The 17,096-nt window shown below is 45.4% G+C and overlaps 1 long non-coding RNA gene across 1 annotated transcript in view; it reads left to right on the forward strand.

Moving 5' to 3' along the window:
- LOC144819790 (uncharacterized) overlaps positions 1 to 17,096 on the forward strand; it is a 347,845-nt gene that overhangs the window by 56,598 nt on the left and 274,151 nt on the right. The gene's annotated exons all lie outside the window — the stretch shown is intronic.

Consider the following 17,096-nt stretch of genomic DNA (forward strand, 5'->3'; position numbering starts at 1 on the left):
TCTATACTCGATCCCTCGGCTCCCTGGGGGACTCCCACTACCCTAATGTTGTTTCTGCGTGCCCTTCCCTCCTGATCTTCCAGCTTTGCCACCATTTCAGTTTGTTGTTTCGTAAGGTGTTGCACCTGCTCTTATAACTGTTTGGAGGTCAATTGAAGTTTGTGGTTATGCATTTATTCTGTATTGACCTTGTCATATATCTTATGGAAGTCTCCGAGTAAGTTAACATCTACGGTGACTGCATCTAGTTTCAGGTCTATGGTGTCCTTCAGGTCCTAGTGAGGGCTCTGGGGCCACCGACTGCTCCGCCACCTGGCTCCCCTCCTCTGACAGTAGCTTCAACACTGCAGATTTATTTATTTTGTTTGACTGTGTTGCTGTCTGTCCTTTTTATTTCCCAAAGTTGTGGTCCGCATTGCTGATGGCCTTAGCTCTTCAAGACCCCCAACAAAGGATTTACTGCTGTGCCTGTAATCTGGCCTCATAGCCCACTTGCTTACAGAGTGTGGTGTAGGCCCTCTGAATCACCAGTACTCCACTCCCCTGCAGGGCCCCAGTGCCTGCTCGCCATGTGGTCACCACTCGATGTGCTCAGAGAGCGCCCACTTGATCAGGTCCAGTGCACGTCCCCAGGTCCTCTTGATGCGTAGCAGCTGGCTCCGAGCCTGCAGCCGGTGCCCCATGCATGCCCCGCTGGTATGGGTAGATAAATAGAGAGGTAAAGGGTCCAGTCCCCAGCATCATCTACCAAATGCTGTGTGTAGCAATTTACCAGGCAGGCCCCCTATGGCCTCACAACGCACACCCCTCTAGTTCACTTACACCCTCCCCGGGCAGTGTGTCCTCGTTGCTCCAGAGGTGCACACGGGGGCAGCCAAGACTGCCTGTAGGCACCTCTGTACTCCCACAGCAGGGAGACCCTCGTCTAGACTGGACGCCTGGGCCGGAGTCCAGCTTACCTTCACCGTGGGTAAGCTTCCTACTCAATTTCTGGACTCACATGGCCTCCAGGCCCTCCGCAGCTCCAAGTCGAATCTGGGCAAGGTCTCCCACACGGGCCGTTTCTCTCGCTCTGCAAGCCTTGGGCCCTACGTTCTAGCTTCTCGCCCTGGAGCTGCGTTGGTCAGCCACCCCCTTCCCATCTTTCTCCATAGCTCCCTGTCCAACGGGGCCTCAAACCCGTTTATGGCTAAGCCCCGGGGTAACGCCACGGCTCTCCGCTGCTGTGCTTGTTGGCAGAAGAGGATGGCCGCCTCCCATCAGTCGATGTTCACATGAAGCGTCACGTAAGCCCTGACCCAGCTCGGCCACCTGGCCCATGTATGCACCTCCATCCAGGCAGGGCAGGGTAGGCCAAAAGCAGGAGCAGCAGTCGTTCCTCTCTTACCATTGCACCTCTCGGTACCGCAATCAGCTGAGCAAAGCAGAATTAGTTGTGTGGATGTCGGCATTCTTGGCAATGGCTGCATAGAGCTCTCTTCGGGCAATGAACGACATCACAGACCGATGGGGGGTAAAAGGTCACTTTGATTTCAGCAACAAACAATACAATACAATAATGCAATCAATGAACTTGAATGTAACCCCACCCGCCAACCCTACTTGATCCCCCATGAAATATCCCCATATCTATCCTACATGAGTTTTCCCCATCTCGATCCCCCCAGATTATTCCCCAAATTGATCCCTCCTGAATTTTTCCCCATATTGATCCCCCATGAATTTTTCCTCACCTTGAACCTTGACCCCAACCCCTTAGTTTGTCCCCTCCCTACCTCCTGCCTCATTCCTCTGTCCTTTTTGTTTTCCCTCTATCCTAAGCTATTCTGCCTGCCCCATCCCTTACTGCCTGCCTCAATCCCATCCAAATCTACCAGCCAAAAAAGGAAAACTCTGTAAGTATATAGGAAACTAACCTAAAGTGTAGGACAACTAAACCCTAATATAGGGAGGGTTGGAGGCACGAAAATGGCCATGCTGCCGCCTACTTGGCCTCAGGACCCCCAACTGTCAGCTAATTAGAACGCGGCAATTGAATCCACTGCGTTCTAATGCAGGCGCCTTGCCTGCGCGTGTTCGCTCTGGGCGATCCCATGCCCGAAGCTGCCCAGGGATAAACATTCTTCGAACGCCACTCCCAAGCCCCCCCATCGGGCAATGAACGACATCACAGACCGATGGGGGGTAAAAGGTCGCTTTTATTTCAGCAACAAACAATACAAGACAATAATACAATCAATGAACTTGAATGTAACCCCACCCCACCAACACTACTTGATTCCCCATTAAATATCCCCATATCGATCCCCCATGATTTTCCCCCAAATTGATCCTCTATGAATTTTTCCCCATATTGTATGTATTTAATGCTTATTAAGCGCAACTGTCACCCAAAGGGTATCCTGGCGCTGAGACCATATCTAATCATCAGGTGAAGTGCACTACATTGCCCATATTGATCCCCCATTAATTTTTCCCCACCTTGAACCCCGACCCCAACCCCTTAGTTTGTCCCCCTTCCTACCTCCAGCCTCATTCCTCTGTCTTCTGTTTTCCCTTGGTCCTAAGCTATTCTGCCTGACCCAACCCTTCCTGCCTGCCTCAATCCCGTCCAAATCTGCCACCTGGAAAAAAAAAACCTGCAAAGGTGTTTTTCCTGCAGCCCCCCCCCCCCCTTTTCTTGTGATTTAAAAGTGAAATACAACATTGTATATGCTTTAGAAAGTATAAAAAACGTAATTACCCAGCTTGGTAAAGAACAAACTTTTTAATGAAAAAATCCCAGATAAATAACAGAAAGCTCAAAAGCCACTCCAAGAAGGGACGCCGCTAATGCAGTCCTTCAACCCCAAGGATGTAGACCCAAAATGTGAGATAATTTGTCTTTAATATCTACAAGGAATAGTTCATTGGCAATAAAAGAAAGATGAACCCCATCCGGCCTAAAATATTGAAAATCGTCTTTACCAATGTCATCATGTGATAGCCAGCTGATATCATTAATAATGCAGAATTGATGAAGCTCTCTATTGAGCTTGCGCCTGGCTCTGTCAATAGCTGAAAACTTTTCGGCACCCCTCCAAACCCGCCTTGGAATCAGAGCAGTGAAGACAATTTTTGTGGAAGGCCAAGATGTAACAATCTTCGCCAAGTCAGCTTTCTAGTCAAGCAGAAGACCTAGGCCTGACAGCTGTACCAAATCATTCTCGCCCAGATGAAGCAGTAATATCATAGGGCATGGCTTAGAAGAAACTAACTTGGCTAAACTGGGTAACAGTTGACCACAACGCATTCCACTCTTACCAAACTAGGTAATTTCAGTGTCCTCAAATCTAAAACCCAAATTAGATCCATAATGGCTCCTCTCCTCTTGATTGGGCGCCCATCTTACGAATGAGTGTCTGACGATCCAGACGTTTGCCATGGATGCCGGAGAAGAGAGTTGACGACCTGGAAAGAAACCGATGTTAACAAGACCAAAAAAAGAGATCTACAATTCATTCAAATCTCTCACATATTTTAAACAGTAGTTTAATGTCCAACAGCCCAACCTTCGCAGCTGCTGTAAAGAAAACCCCCTTCTGACAGCTTCTGAAGCTGTACCTATTCTAAAAGAATTGGTACCAAATTCTAAAGGGTTAAGACCTAGCAAATGCAAAGATTTTCTCAAAACCGCTAAAGGCTGTGCAGCGGTTAAGGCAGAATCATCTTTATGCTGAAAAATAAAATTATTTGGATAACTTTCAAATTCTTTCAATTGGAACCAAGCTGACCATGGGCAGAGCGGACCGCCTAGCTTCCGCAATACCACAGTAGCCCCTTTTCTTTTTTGGTCTGTCTTAGATGATTCTAAAAGAATACTTAACGAGCGTGGTGTGGTTGAAACATTGGAATATTTGAGCCCTTGAAGAAATGATTTTCCTAATAGCTCGTGTATCCTAAAAGCTCCAAAGAATAACCATAACATGCAAAGTTCAAACAATGAAGCTTCAAATTTTGAATAACAAAGTTTAGGCAGTGTTGGTATAATGCCGCCCAATAAGGTAAAATATATATGTTTGTGCAGCACAGTGCCACGTCTCTTTATTTTGGACCAACCTAGTAACATTCTCGTTCCCAACTCACCTAAAGAGGGGTCATAACCCCAAAAGCACCTACCATAAAAAGAAATGCCTGAAAGCTTCCCAGCGATTGTTGTAGCGGATATATTCCTCTCAATATTGCTCAGAACAAAGCGCAGCATGTCATCGTTACTGTCAGGACCCTAGAATCACGGGTGGCATCGATTTTACATAAACCCTATCAGCCTGCAGGTTCTTGGTCCGAAAGAATACGATTTCGGAATTCCAAAATGGCCGCCACCTGTGGGCAGGGGTTGGCTGTCTAGTGTATTGTCCCCAGAGGCAGCTGAGTCCAGGTGAAGCGCGCGCCTAATGAGATCTGCGCACTTCACCAGAGTATTGGCCGTGAGGAGTCGAGTTTTCTAGGAGTTCATGACAGAAATAGAAAATAAATTATCATAGCGAGAAACGCTTCAGTAAAGGTATTAGCGTTTCACTTCTTGAAAAGAGTCAAGCCTCGAGAACCGTAGCGAGGTTCGTTTGGGGTAATTTAAAGTACAGACCTGACAAGTGAAGTTGGAAAAGCCTTCCAGCACGACTACGGGTGACAGTTGAACAATACTGAGAACGACGTCTCACCTGATATCAGCGTTCGTGTTCACGACGAGCAGCAGACCAACGAGCAGCGCCTGTGAAGGAAAAGGACAAGTTCAGAGCTAAGTGTCTAGAAGCATAGTACAATTAACGTTAAAGACATTGTAAATAGAAATATTAGCAAATACTTACCAGAGACTAAGAACTGAAAAGACAGCTTGTGATAAGGTTTACAGTCCATGTTCATAGAAACCTTCCTAGAGGAAAGAATAAAGAGAAGAATGAAGAGAATAAGAAAAAACCACCAATAAGAGAAGGAAGGAGAATATATAATAATTAATTAACCATCCAACTAGAGAAGTTGGCAACAGAATTAATAAGAGACACAGGAAGAGAGACAGCAGAGGCAATAAAATAGTGAGTAACATAAATAGAGCAATTAACCTGAAAGGAATAGGAAAGGACATAGGTAAAGTTAACCAGTTGTGTAATTGTGATTTGCAGGAGACTACAAAAAGACAAGTCTTCAGCCAGTGCTAACACACAAGAAATAAGAAGGAAGAGAGGGAAATCTCTTGGTAGAATACGGTAGGTTAGAGGAAGTTAACATATAGACATCTGTAGAGTAGAGCAGTATAGGGAAGACTAATAGTGTTATTTTCCCTCAGGTGTTTCTCCAAATGGTAGCGGTCTGCGGGTCGGACTGACGAGAGGAACTAGCCAAGGGAGTCTCTTCTTGTTGTTTGTTATTTTATCCACTTTCCCCCTTCCCCCTGGGGTAATTATCTAGAGGCGTGTTAACCTGAGCTCTGTTTCATTGCCTTGGGTGGATTTGGGATCCAGCATCTCTGTTCCCGTGCAGCTATCCCAGGAGTATTTCTCCAGTCTGACAGAGTGAAGTGCCCAAGTTGCACCTTGCACCTGAACAGAGATGGCGGAAGGGTTAGATTTACAAGGGTTCGGAGTAATCTTAGACACCATTCAGAAGGAAATAAGCGCAGTCAGAGAGGAGAATCAACATTTGAGATTAGAGATGGTAAATTCTAGAAAGGAAACAGCAGAACTAGCACAAAGATTTAGACAGCCTTGCAGTTTAGGACAGGATGCATCAAGTTCCTTATCAGACAGCACCAGTAGAACGACCACTCAAGTTATCCACTCCCTGTCCCCAGTAATACCCCTAGCGGCCCCGGAGCGTTTCATTGGGGATCCACAAAAGGCGCAAATATTCATTACACAATGTTCATTACACTGTATGTGTCGCCCTTCAATTTTCCCTGATGTGCAATTAAAGGTCGCTTTTGCATTATCCTATCTGAGTGGAGATGCCGCGTCGTGGTCTTTGCCACTGATAACCCGAGATGACCCGATATTGAGGAACTATGAAGAGTTCAAGGACGAATTTCTTTGAATATTTGGCCGAAGAAGAATATCTCAAGTAGTGGACAATGAGTTGCTTGACTTGAAGCAAGGGAATCGAGATCTGGTGTCCTATTTGGCACAATTTAATAAACTAATAGTGGAAACCAATTGGCCAGAAAGCAAGCGAGCTGCAGTTTTTTATCGTGGCCTAAAAGACGACTAAAAGATGCATTGGCCGAAATTCCAAACAGACCCACCAAAATCTCCGCCTTGGTGGACCTCGTCTTAGAAATCGATTTTAGACAAGGAGAAAGAAAGGGCGAGAAGAGGAGAGAATTCAGGCCAATGGTTCCGAGGTTTGATCGTGTGAGGTCGGAAAATAGCCGAAGTGGCGACGGGCCATTGAGTGTGGAACCTATGCAGATTGGCACAATACGGGTCCTCTGTCAAAGGAAGAAAAAGAAAAGAGACGAACAAGTAACCTGTGCCTGTATTGTGGTGCCGGAGGTCATTTCGTCAGAAATTGTCCAAAGAAGCCCAAAATGAATTTCAAGCCGAAGGAAAACTAGAGGCATCATCTGTTGGAGGAGTTGAACGGGTGGATACGAGGTTAGAAAAAACTCCAGAAGAACACAGAGTCGCCAACACCTTACAGTCTGCGGCCCCTCATTTGATTTTATCAATGGAGGTTAAGTTCCGAAATGAAACGTTGACTGGAGTCTCAGTAATAATAGACTCATCGCTGGGACGCTTTCGGGCAGCCATGCGCTTTATAAATCAAATTTCATTTCATTCATTTCATTTCATTTCACTCAGGGGCCACAGGGAACTTCTGCGATTTAAAGTTTGCAGCAAAAGCAGGAATCCAGGCAATTAAAAAAGACAGAAGTGAACCTGTGAGAGCTGTAGACGGAACCAATTTGTCATCCGGACCTATAACGAGCCATACTGAAATAATTCATTTCATCTCAAATGAAGGTAATGCGGAAAGGATCCAATTTAACCTAATTGATGCTCCACAGTTTGAATTAATACTTGGTCTTCCTTGGCTCACAGAGCACAACCCAACGATTGATTGGAGCAGTAGAACCATAAGGATGGATTCCAAGTACTGTTTAGAAAATAGTTTTGAGAAAAAAGAGAACGCGCAAGGGTTCAATCCAGCCCACTCCTTGTGTCAAACGGGAGGTTCCATATGCGTGATCAATGCACAAGAGATCCCGGAAGAGTATAAGGATTTCCAAGATGTATTTAATGAAGTAGAAGCAGAACAGCTACCTCCGCACAGCATCTATGATTGCAAGATTGAACTAGAACCAGGCTCGAATCTACCTTGCAGTAGAGTGTATGCACTAACCGAGAAAGAGAACCACCACTTAAAGGAATACTTGGACAAGTACCTTGCAAATGGTTTCATTAGACCCTCCCAGTCCCCGGTCTCATCGCCTCTGTTTTTCGTGCCAAAGAAGGAAGGGGATTTGAGGATCTGTATAGACTACAGAGCGATAAATAGGATCACAAAAAAGAACAGATATCCATTACCTCTAATATCAGTTCTGCTGGATCAAGTGAAAGGCACCCAAATATATACAAAGCTAGACTTGAAAGGGGCTTACCATTTGGTCAGAATTTGAGAAGGCGATGAATGGAAGACAGCCTTCAGGACCCAATTCGGATTGTTCGAGTATCAGGTCATGCCTTACGGTCTTTGTAATGCACCAGCTGCCTTTCAACACTTCATCAATGATATATTAAAGGAATTTATCGACCAATGCGCCATAGTATACATTGATGACATTCTTATTTATTCCATGGATCAAGAAAAACATCAGAACCAAGTGCAAGGGGTCTTACAAAAATTAAGAGACAACAGACTGTTTGTTAAATTGGAGAAGTGTGCCTTTAATGTCTCTCAAGTAGAATTCTTGGGCTTTGTCATATCCCCGAATGGAATACTAATGGACCAGCGTAAGATCGAGGCAGTGGTGAACTGGAAATCCCCGGTGAGTGTCAAAGAGGTGCAAAGCTTCATCGGGTTTGCTAATTTTTATCGAAGGTTCATCGGCGAGTTCTCACAGAACATCTTACCGCTTACGAAACTGCTCAAGAAAGGAATCCAATTTGAGTGGAAAAATCAAGCTGAGGAAGCCTTCAATTCCTTGAAGCGAGACTTTACATCAGCCCCAATTCTTCAACATGCAGACCCTACGGAACCCTTCTATGTCGAGACTGACGCCTCCGACCAAGCTGTGGGAGGAGTTCTATCTCAACGGAACAAGCTTACAGGGTAATTGCATCCAGTCGCCTATAGATCCAGGAAGTTGTCCCCAGCTGAGATTAATTATACTATCACCGAAAAGGAGCTGTTGGCTATAAAGGACGCTTTCAAGGAATGGCGACATCACCTAATGGGAGCCCAGCATCAAGTGACGGTATTTACAGATCATCGAAACCTAAAGTTTCTGAAGACGGCAAGAACCTTAACTCCACGGCAGTTACGATGGTCGTTGTATTTTGCCAATTACGATTTCGTAATTACTTATCGGCCAGGAACACAAAACGGAAAGGCTGACGCCCTATCTAGAATTGATACTGAAAATCAAAAGGCACCCTTGGAAAATCAATCCATCATTCCAAAGGAAAAAATAATCGGAGTTACGAGTTCCATCAACCTAGAAAGCAGTATATCTGAAGTGATGAGTCTGGAGGCTATGCAAAACTGGGTTAAGGAAAAAGAAGGCAGAAGGACTCTACGCCAACTCCCTTACTTTCAGGAATACTTATATATTCCCACAAAGGAGCTACAGCAACAGGTGATACGAGAATGCCATGATGCAAGGTTAGCCGGACACAAGGGAGAAGCAAAAACCAAGGAATTAATCAAGAGACATTCGCTCACAACAATGCAAAAAATTTACCCACAGGCTTCTCTCCCTTCTATATGAATTATGGAAGGCATCCCAACTCAACTCTTAGACAGATAGACATTTCAGTCCCGGCAGTTGAAAATTTAGTGTCACATCTGGAAAAAATTCATCGAGATGCCATAGAAAACCTAACGACAGCTAAGGAGAAGTATATGGTCAATGCTGATAAAAAGAGACGCGAAGCCCCCCCATTAGGAACTGGGGACAAGGTTTGGTTAAATACCAAGAACCTAAGACTAAAGGGAAACAGGAAATTTCAACCCCGATTTATTGGTCCATATCCAGTAGAGAAAAGAATAAACTAGGTTACTTACCGACTTACCTTGCCATCAAAACTTAAGATTCACCCAGTGTTCCATGTTTCTCTTTTGAAGAAAGCACCGACTAATTTAAGAAAGTTACTACCTCCAAAACCTCTCCGTTTTGAGACAGGGACTGAGTATGAGGTCAAGGAAATCTTGGATTCTAAACCTCAAAAGGACAATTGTACTACTTGGTGGATTGGAAAGGGTATGGCCCAGAGGAACGATCTTGGGAGCGGAACGAGGATGTACACGCTCCGAGATTGGTCAAATCATTTCATCAACGTTTCCCAACAAAACCAAGATTGGGAGGACCCACCTTGTTGGGGGGTACTGTCAGGACCCTAGAATCGCGGGTGGCATCGATTTTACATAAACCCTATCAGCCTGCTGGTTCTTGGTCGGAAAGAATACGATTTCGGAATTCCAAGATGGCCGCCACCTGTGGGCAGGGGTTGGCTGTCTAGTGTATTGTCCCCAGAGGCAGCTGAGTCCAGGTGAAGCGCGCGCCTAATGAGATCTGCGCACTTCACCAGAGTATTGGCCGTGAGGAGTCGAGTTTTCTAGGAGTTCGTGACAGAAATAGAAAATAAATTATCATAGCGAGAAACGCTTCAGTAAAGGTATTAGCGTTTCACTTCTTGAAAAGAGTCAAGTCTCGAGAACCGTAGCGAGGTTCGTTTGGGGTAATTTAAAGTACAGACCTGACAAGTGAAGTCGGAAAAGCCTTCCAGCGCGACTACGGGTGACAGTTGAACAATACTTAGAACGACGTCTCACCTGATATCAGCGTTCGTGTTCACGACAAGCAGCAGACCAACGAGCAGCTCCTGTGAAGGAAAAGGACAAGTTCAGAGCTATGTGTCTAGAAGCATAGTACAATTAACGTTAAAGACATTGTAAATAGAAATACTTACCAGAGACTAAGAACTGAAAAGACTGCTTGTGATAAGGTTTACAGTCCATGTTCATAGAAACCTTCCTAGAGGAAAGAATAAGGAGAAGAACGAAGAAAATAAGAAAAAAAACAACAATAAGAGAAGGAAAGAGAATATATAATAATTAATTAACCATCCAACTAGAGAAGTTAGCAACAGAATTAATAAGAGACACAGGAAGAGAGACAGCAGAGGCAATAAAATAGTGAGTAACATAAATAGAGCAATTAACCTGAAAGGAATAGGAAAGGACATAAGTAAAGTTAACCAGTTGTGTCATTGTGATTTGCAGGAGACTACAAAAAGACAAGTCTTCAACCAGTGCTAACACACAAGAAATAAGAAGGAAGAGAGGGAAATCTCTTGGTATAATACGGTAGGTTAGAGGAAGTTAACATATAGACATCTGTAGAGTAGAGCAGTATAGGGAAGACTAATAGTGTTATTTTCCCTCAGGTGTTTCTCCAAATGGTAGCGGTCTGCGGGTCGGACTGACAAGAGGAACCAGCCAAGGGAGTCTCTTCTTGTTGTTTGTTATTTTATCCACTTTCCCCCTTCCCCCTGGGGTAATTAGCTAGAGGCTTGTTAACCTGAGCTCTGGTTCATTGCCTTGGGCGGATTTGGGATCCCCCATCTCTGTTTCCGTGCAGCTATTCCAGGAGTATTTCTCCAGTCTGACAGTTACGTAGTAAACAATCTACTTGATCCTTGTTACGACAAGCCACACCTGACTGTAGAAATTCAGCCCAGGCCCTTCTGTAAGCTAAACGTGTGCTGAAAGCAAGAGAGTGTTCCACCAACATCCTTATCTTCAATCCGCTAAAAACCATACCTCCTGAGGAATCTGAGTTTTTTCTGGGTCTGCTTTGGATGCCAAACCACGGAATCTCTGCCACTGAGAATGAGATAACGCATCTGCTATATTATTGTCCAGACCAGGTATATGCTTAACTTTAAAGGTTATATTAAACATGAAGCAACCAAGCATAAATCTCTGCAACAATTTAAGCAGACGTCTCTCCTTTGCCTTTTGACCATTCACCGGATCAACTACAGTTTTGTTGTCGACACGGAAAAGAACTGTCTTGTTTGCCAAAAACTTGCCCCAAACTGCTAAAGCTACGATCAGGGGAAAGAATTCAAAGAATGCTATATTACAATTTTCATTAACCCACTTCTGAGGCCATGGTTCAACACACCATTTTCCGTCCCAGAAAAGTCCAAAACCGTTAGTTCCTGACGCATCAGAAAAAATGTGCACAACCATAAAAAGCTTTCGTCCAAAGACCAGATAGGAACACCGTTGAAGACTTTAGGGAACATAATCCAAACCTCGAAATCTGATCTCATGGACAGCGACACTAAATGTATGATGAGGTAAGGAAACACCAGACATAGCAAAACCCAACCTCCGACAAAAGGCTCTCCCAGCCTTTACTACCCTGAGGTTCCGTGAGAATCGTTATGATGTTTTGGGCATGATCGAATATGGGCAAGTTTGGTATCTATGAACCGTAAATGACGAGTTTAGTAAGTGTACGCGTTTTCGCTACACTACTTGGCAGGGTTCGCCTTATTTACGCGTTTCTTCATCTGAACCCTCGGGTTCCATTTTAGATACGGCATCCATTTTGTTTCTTGCCCTCACGTAGTTAGCTAGCAGGCAACTGTCCGCGTCATGACCCTTAGTTCCCAAGCCTTACGGAAGACGCATATTCCTTTCATGCGTCTTTATGACCAGGGGAATGACACTGCAAAGGCAGATGGCTCCGCTCGAGGGTAATCTTGCCGTGCCGGTCTATTGTTTCAGCCGTGCATGTGCTAGGATCGAATCCTTTGATCCTGTGATCATGCTTCCGATATTACCCTCACACTCTTTTCTCTACTGTTGTCTGTTTTCCTTGCAGCTGTTCTTGTCTCCTTTTTTTTGCTCGTTTACAACTAGAGTGGAATGTGCCTAACGGTGAGAAGATGTGCTTTTACAGTTGGGAACCGGCAATGTTACTGTAATTATGTTCCGGGTTCCAAGAAGCCCTTTTGAAGTTTATTGTGGGAACTGAGTTGTAACCTTTTGTTCGTATGTTGTGCAATGACTAAAATGTGTATAAAAGGAGCGATCCACATTTGCAATTCGAAGCAGACTCTCAGAACCTACACTCTGTTGTACTTCTTGTGACTTTTGCCTCCCTGCAGTAATAAACGCTGATCTTTGACGCCGAAGGAAGTGTCCCGTGTCTCTGTCATTTGTGCGCTGAACAGGTATCCCACGAAGGTTTCAGGTGTTGTTCCCTGGCACCGCTGGACCTTAGAAATAGTCCAGTCCTTCAGTTGGCGCCCAACGTGGGGCGACATCAGCGGTACCGGTCCAAAGCCTGACGATTGTGAGGAACTTCGTGTGAAATCTCCGAGGGAAGGTGCACCCCGCTTCATCGATCCTGTTGTCGAAATAAGTGGTCCGAAGATTTTTCCCGCGAAGCTTCCCGCCTCCTGACGGCTGCGACGGACCGATGCCCTGACTGTCGACCTGTTTTCGGCGCCTGGCGTAGTCCTTTCGTACGGCGAGACGATAGACGGGCCTTCCTGGTGACGCCATTGTACTCTCAGTTAAGTATTTGTGGGTCGCTCCCAGTATCCTTGGTTGTTGTTGAAGCTTAGTTGTTTGCATGGTTCCATTGCATTTGTGGTTCTTAGTTGTTGGTTCTTAGTTGTTATTTGACAGTTGCAATTGCCAAAAACCGAGGGTTTTGTCTTTCAAGAAGATTTAGCGCTTCGATAACCCTTGAAGTTTGATACTTGGTTAGTGAGCAAGATGCCTAGCCGTAGTGGTTTCTTTGGTTTCTTTAAATGTTATAACACTGATTCCCGGTTGGAGGACTCGTGTCCGAAACCTCCAGTTGGAACTCCAATTTATGAGCTCTATAGTCGACATGGTGTAGGCCCTATTATATATAATGAATATTGGGTTCGTTATACGAAAAACGATGGTGACCTTAGTTGGCCACCACATGGAAGTTTTGAAATTACGATTTTAGATAATCTTGAAGCTAAATTGTTTAAAAAGAAAGCTAGGCCTGCTATGTTTGATTCTTTTCGGTTATGGCGCAAAGAGGCCAAGCAGAAAGAAATCAAACAGCTTAAGAAAAATAAAAAAGAAGGTATCATTACGATGATGCAAGGTGCAGAACAGTACCAGCGAGATAAAGCAGAAAAAGAAATAGAAGTTTCTACTAGACTGCATCACATGAGGATAGACAAATGTTACCCGGTTTTATCAACCAGTCTTGATAAGAAAGAAGAGGACTCAAAGGAGGATCCTCTGTTAGCGTATTTGATGAAATCGCCACCTCCTTATGCACAGGGTGCTACAGCCCCTGTAGTTCCTCCTGTAGTTCCTCCTGTCGTTCCAGCGGCTGCTGGTCAGCCTGTTGTTGGTCCTGCGTTTGTCCCACCACTTGCTCCTATTCCTACTGCTCCTTTGCCTGTACCTCCTCAGTCCATTGTTCCTGTTACCTCAACTGTTCCGGCTACCTCTGCTGTCCCTACGTTCACTTCTAATGTTGTTGCTCCTGTTCTTCTTTCTCCTTCTGTTCGTAATCGTATCCCTAATACTGTCGCTACTCTTTACTCCCCACTTTCTGGATCGTTATTTCGATCCGATGTCTCTGAAACTCCTCAGAGGCGAAGTCAAATCCCTGGTGGAAGGGAGAGTGCCACGTTGGTAACTATGGCGCATAGATGGATAAGACACCCTGCTAACTACCCTCCGCGCATGGTTTTTGATACATTCTCTCAGTTTAATGAGCCCACTCAGAGATTCGTGTTTGAAGAAATGTGTAACTTTTTGAGAGAAGAATGGTATAATGATGATTTAGATAATGTACCGCCCGATATGACTGAACTTCAGAGTCAATTTTCGAACGGTATGATTGTAGGTGGAGATGTACCACGTGCACTAGAGCGATTGTTAGCCTTCAGATCCACAGTGCCTTCTCGTGTGTCATTTGATGATGACACCGACAATACGAAAACGAACTCTGGTCAGTATCCTATGAGAGAGGTTCCGCCAGTATGGATGCCAGGTGATGCTAATGCTAATCCTGTGATTCTTCCATACTTCCAAAGAGTTTGGATACACCTCCCATGGAAGCGATCAGAAGTTTTGCAGGTGAAACAATCCTTGCCTGATCCACGCAAGAATCCGGCAGGTTATTATAAGGAGTTATCCCAACTGGTGGATGCTTCTATTATGAACCTTGCTGACATCGACATGCTGTTTGGAAATGTCGTACCACAACCGATTTGGGCAAAAATTTGCCAAGAGAATCATTTAGTTGAGTTAGGTGGTGACTGGGCTACACTAGTAGCGGCTGATGGATGACAAATTGGTGGGGCTAAGCCCGAGCAGTTAATTTTGGATCTACCCCAGAAAATCATTACACTTATGAAAACACTCATGCCAGCGATGAGGGTGAATTGGGATAAATTATCGGCTTGCAAGCAAAAGAAAGACGAGAGTGTCTCCAATTTCTTTACTAGATTCGAGGAGACATTTGTCGGTCATAGTGGTCAGGACATGAGCACCGAAGGAGGCCAACGGTTGTTTGTTGATAAGTTTGTGTTAAATTTGTTGCCAGAGCTATGCAATAAATTGAAAAATTCGGAAAGTGCATGGGCTGTTTCAACCACTGCACAGATATTAGCGACGGCTCAATATTATGAGAATAGGGAAAAGGAAGAAAGTGATCGTTCAGACAAGAAAACGAAGGAGCTCAAAACAAAGGTTTTGTTGCAGCAGGCATATCCTCCACGTTCAAATCAAAATGATTTACAACAGCAGTATCGACCACGAGCCCAGTCCACTAGGATGCAGTCGCGCTCTGACTCCTCTGACTTTAGATCTACGCTTGGGTATAATCAGTGTGCATATTGTAGGAGAGAGGGCCATATAAAATTCGATTGTCCCGCTTTACGTGATCGCTATAATAATGTTTCGGCTCGGGGAGGTCGTGGTGGTCCTCAGCAGGCCTCTCGAGGTAGAGGTCGAGGTTTCGTTCAAAATCATGAGCGCTCTACTGTTTCATCGGACGCAAATAATTGTTTCGACCAGCGAAATGCGGGGTCCGATAAATCTGCACAGTACCATGTGGACGATTATTATGTTGAGCATGAGATTGTTGTAGACGACCGTTACTAGGACAGCCATCGACAAAGAGAGGGAGTAGTGTCAGTTCCGGTTGATCAGAGAGGGCCTTACGTCGCGGTTGCCACATCTGGCGTAGTTGAGCCTTTTCTGTTGGACACTGGTGCAGCAAAAAGTTCCATCATGCATTCCAAACTCCCTGGCGCACCTTTGTCTGGCTTAACGAATGTTTCCATTGGATTCTCTGGCGCCCCTGTTAGCAATCCTGTCTCTAGCCCTTTGTCCCTTGCGATTGGTCCTCGTGAGCTGGAGGCTCCATTGATTCTATCCACTGGGTGTGGTGAGAATCTTTTGGGTCTGGATTTGTTAAAACGGTTATATGCGACTTTGTATTGCTCTCCTGAAGGAGTGGAGCTTACGTTAGGTCAGAGGGTTATCTCTCCTATGTACCTATCAATGGATAAGTTCCCACCGGAATTGAGTTCTCTTCCTGCGTCTTTATGGGCAACAGGTCCCAATGATGTGGGCCTGTTAAACATTCCACCCTATGTGGTCCAGTTGAAAACGAATGTTCGATTACCGTGTGTACCTCAGTATCGTATCTCTCTTGATGGTGAGCGAGCGCTATTAGCGATCGTTTATGACCTAATTAAAAAGGATGTCATTGAAGAAACTCGGGGAAATGTGTGTAATAGTCCTGTGTTACCCATTTTGAAACGAACTGATCCATCTAAGCCTCCTGTGTACCGTTTTATAATCGATTTGAGAGAGGTGAATAAAATCGTGATCCCACAGTTTCCTGTGGTGCCTGATATCACGGCCTTGCTGACCCTGATTCCAGCTTCTGCCTCCTGGTTCACGGTGATCGACCTAAAGAATGCTTTCTTTAGTATTCCGATCGCTGAGGAAAGCAGAGATCTATTCGGATTCTCATTAGGAGGTCGCAGTTTTAGATTTAAACGCGCACCACAGGGCTATTGTGAGAGTCCATCGATCTACAGTCAAGCCCTTAAAAGTCAACTTGACGCATTCGTGTTACCGACGGGTGCGGCTTTGATTCAGTATGTTGACGACCTGTTGGTAGCTGCTGATACTGAGATTATTTGCAGAACTTCTACAGTATCGTTGTTGCAACATCTATGTGACTTCAATCAATCAATCAATCAATCAGGACATTTATAGAGCGCACTACTCACCCGTGGGGTCTCAAGGCGCTAGGGGGGGGGGGGGTGCCGTTACTGCTCGAACAGCCAGGTCTTGAGCTTCTTCCTGAAGGAGAGGTGGTCTTGGGTCAGGCGCAGGTCGGGAGGGAGGGAGTTCCAGGTCTTGGCGGCCAGGTAGGAGAAGGACCTTCCTCCTGTCGTCGCTCTTCGGATGCGGGGGACGGCGGCGAGGGCGTGGCTGGTCGATCTGAGGTGGCGTTTGGGAGCGTAGAAGTTGATTCGGTTGTTGAGGTAGCTCGGGCCTTGGTCGTGTAGGGCTTTGTGTGCGTGGGTGAGGAGACGGAAGGTGATTCTTTTGTTGACGGGGAGCCAGTGCTGATTTCTCAGGTGTCCGGAGATGTGGCTGTTTCGTGGGATGTCGAGGATGAGTCTGGCTGAGGCGTTCTGGATCCGCTGGAGTCTCTTCTGGAGCTTGGCGGTGGTTCCGGCGTAGAGGGCGTTGCCGTAGTCCAGTCGGCTGGTGACGAGGGCCTGGGTGACAGTCTTCCTGGTCTCGGTGGGGATCCACCAGAAGATCTTCCGTAGCATGCGCAGGATGTAGAAGCATGA

This window comes from Lissotriton helveticus, chromosome 2_1 (genome assembly GCF_964261635.1).
Source record: "Lissotriton helveticus chromosome 2_1, aLisHel1.1, whole genome shotgun sequence".
NCBI lineage: Eukaryota > Metazoa > Chordata > Amphibia > Caudata > Salamandridae > Lissotriton > Lissotriton helveticus.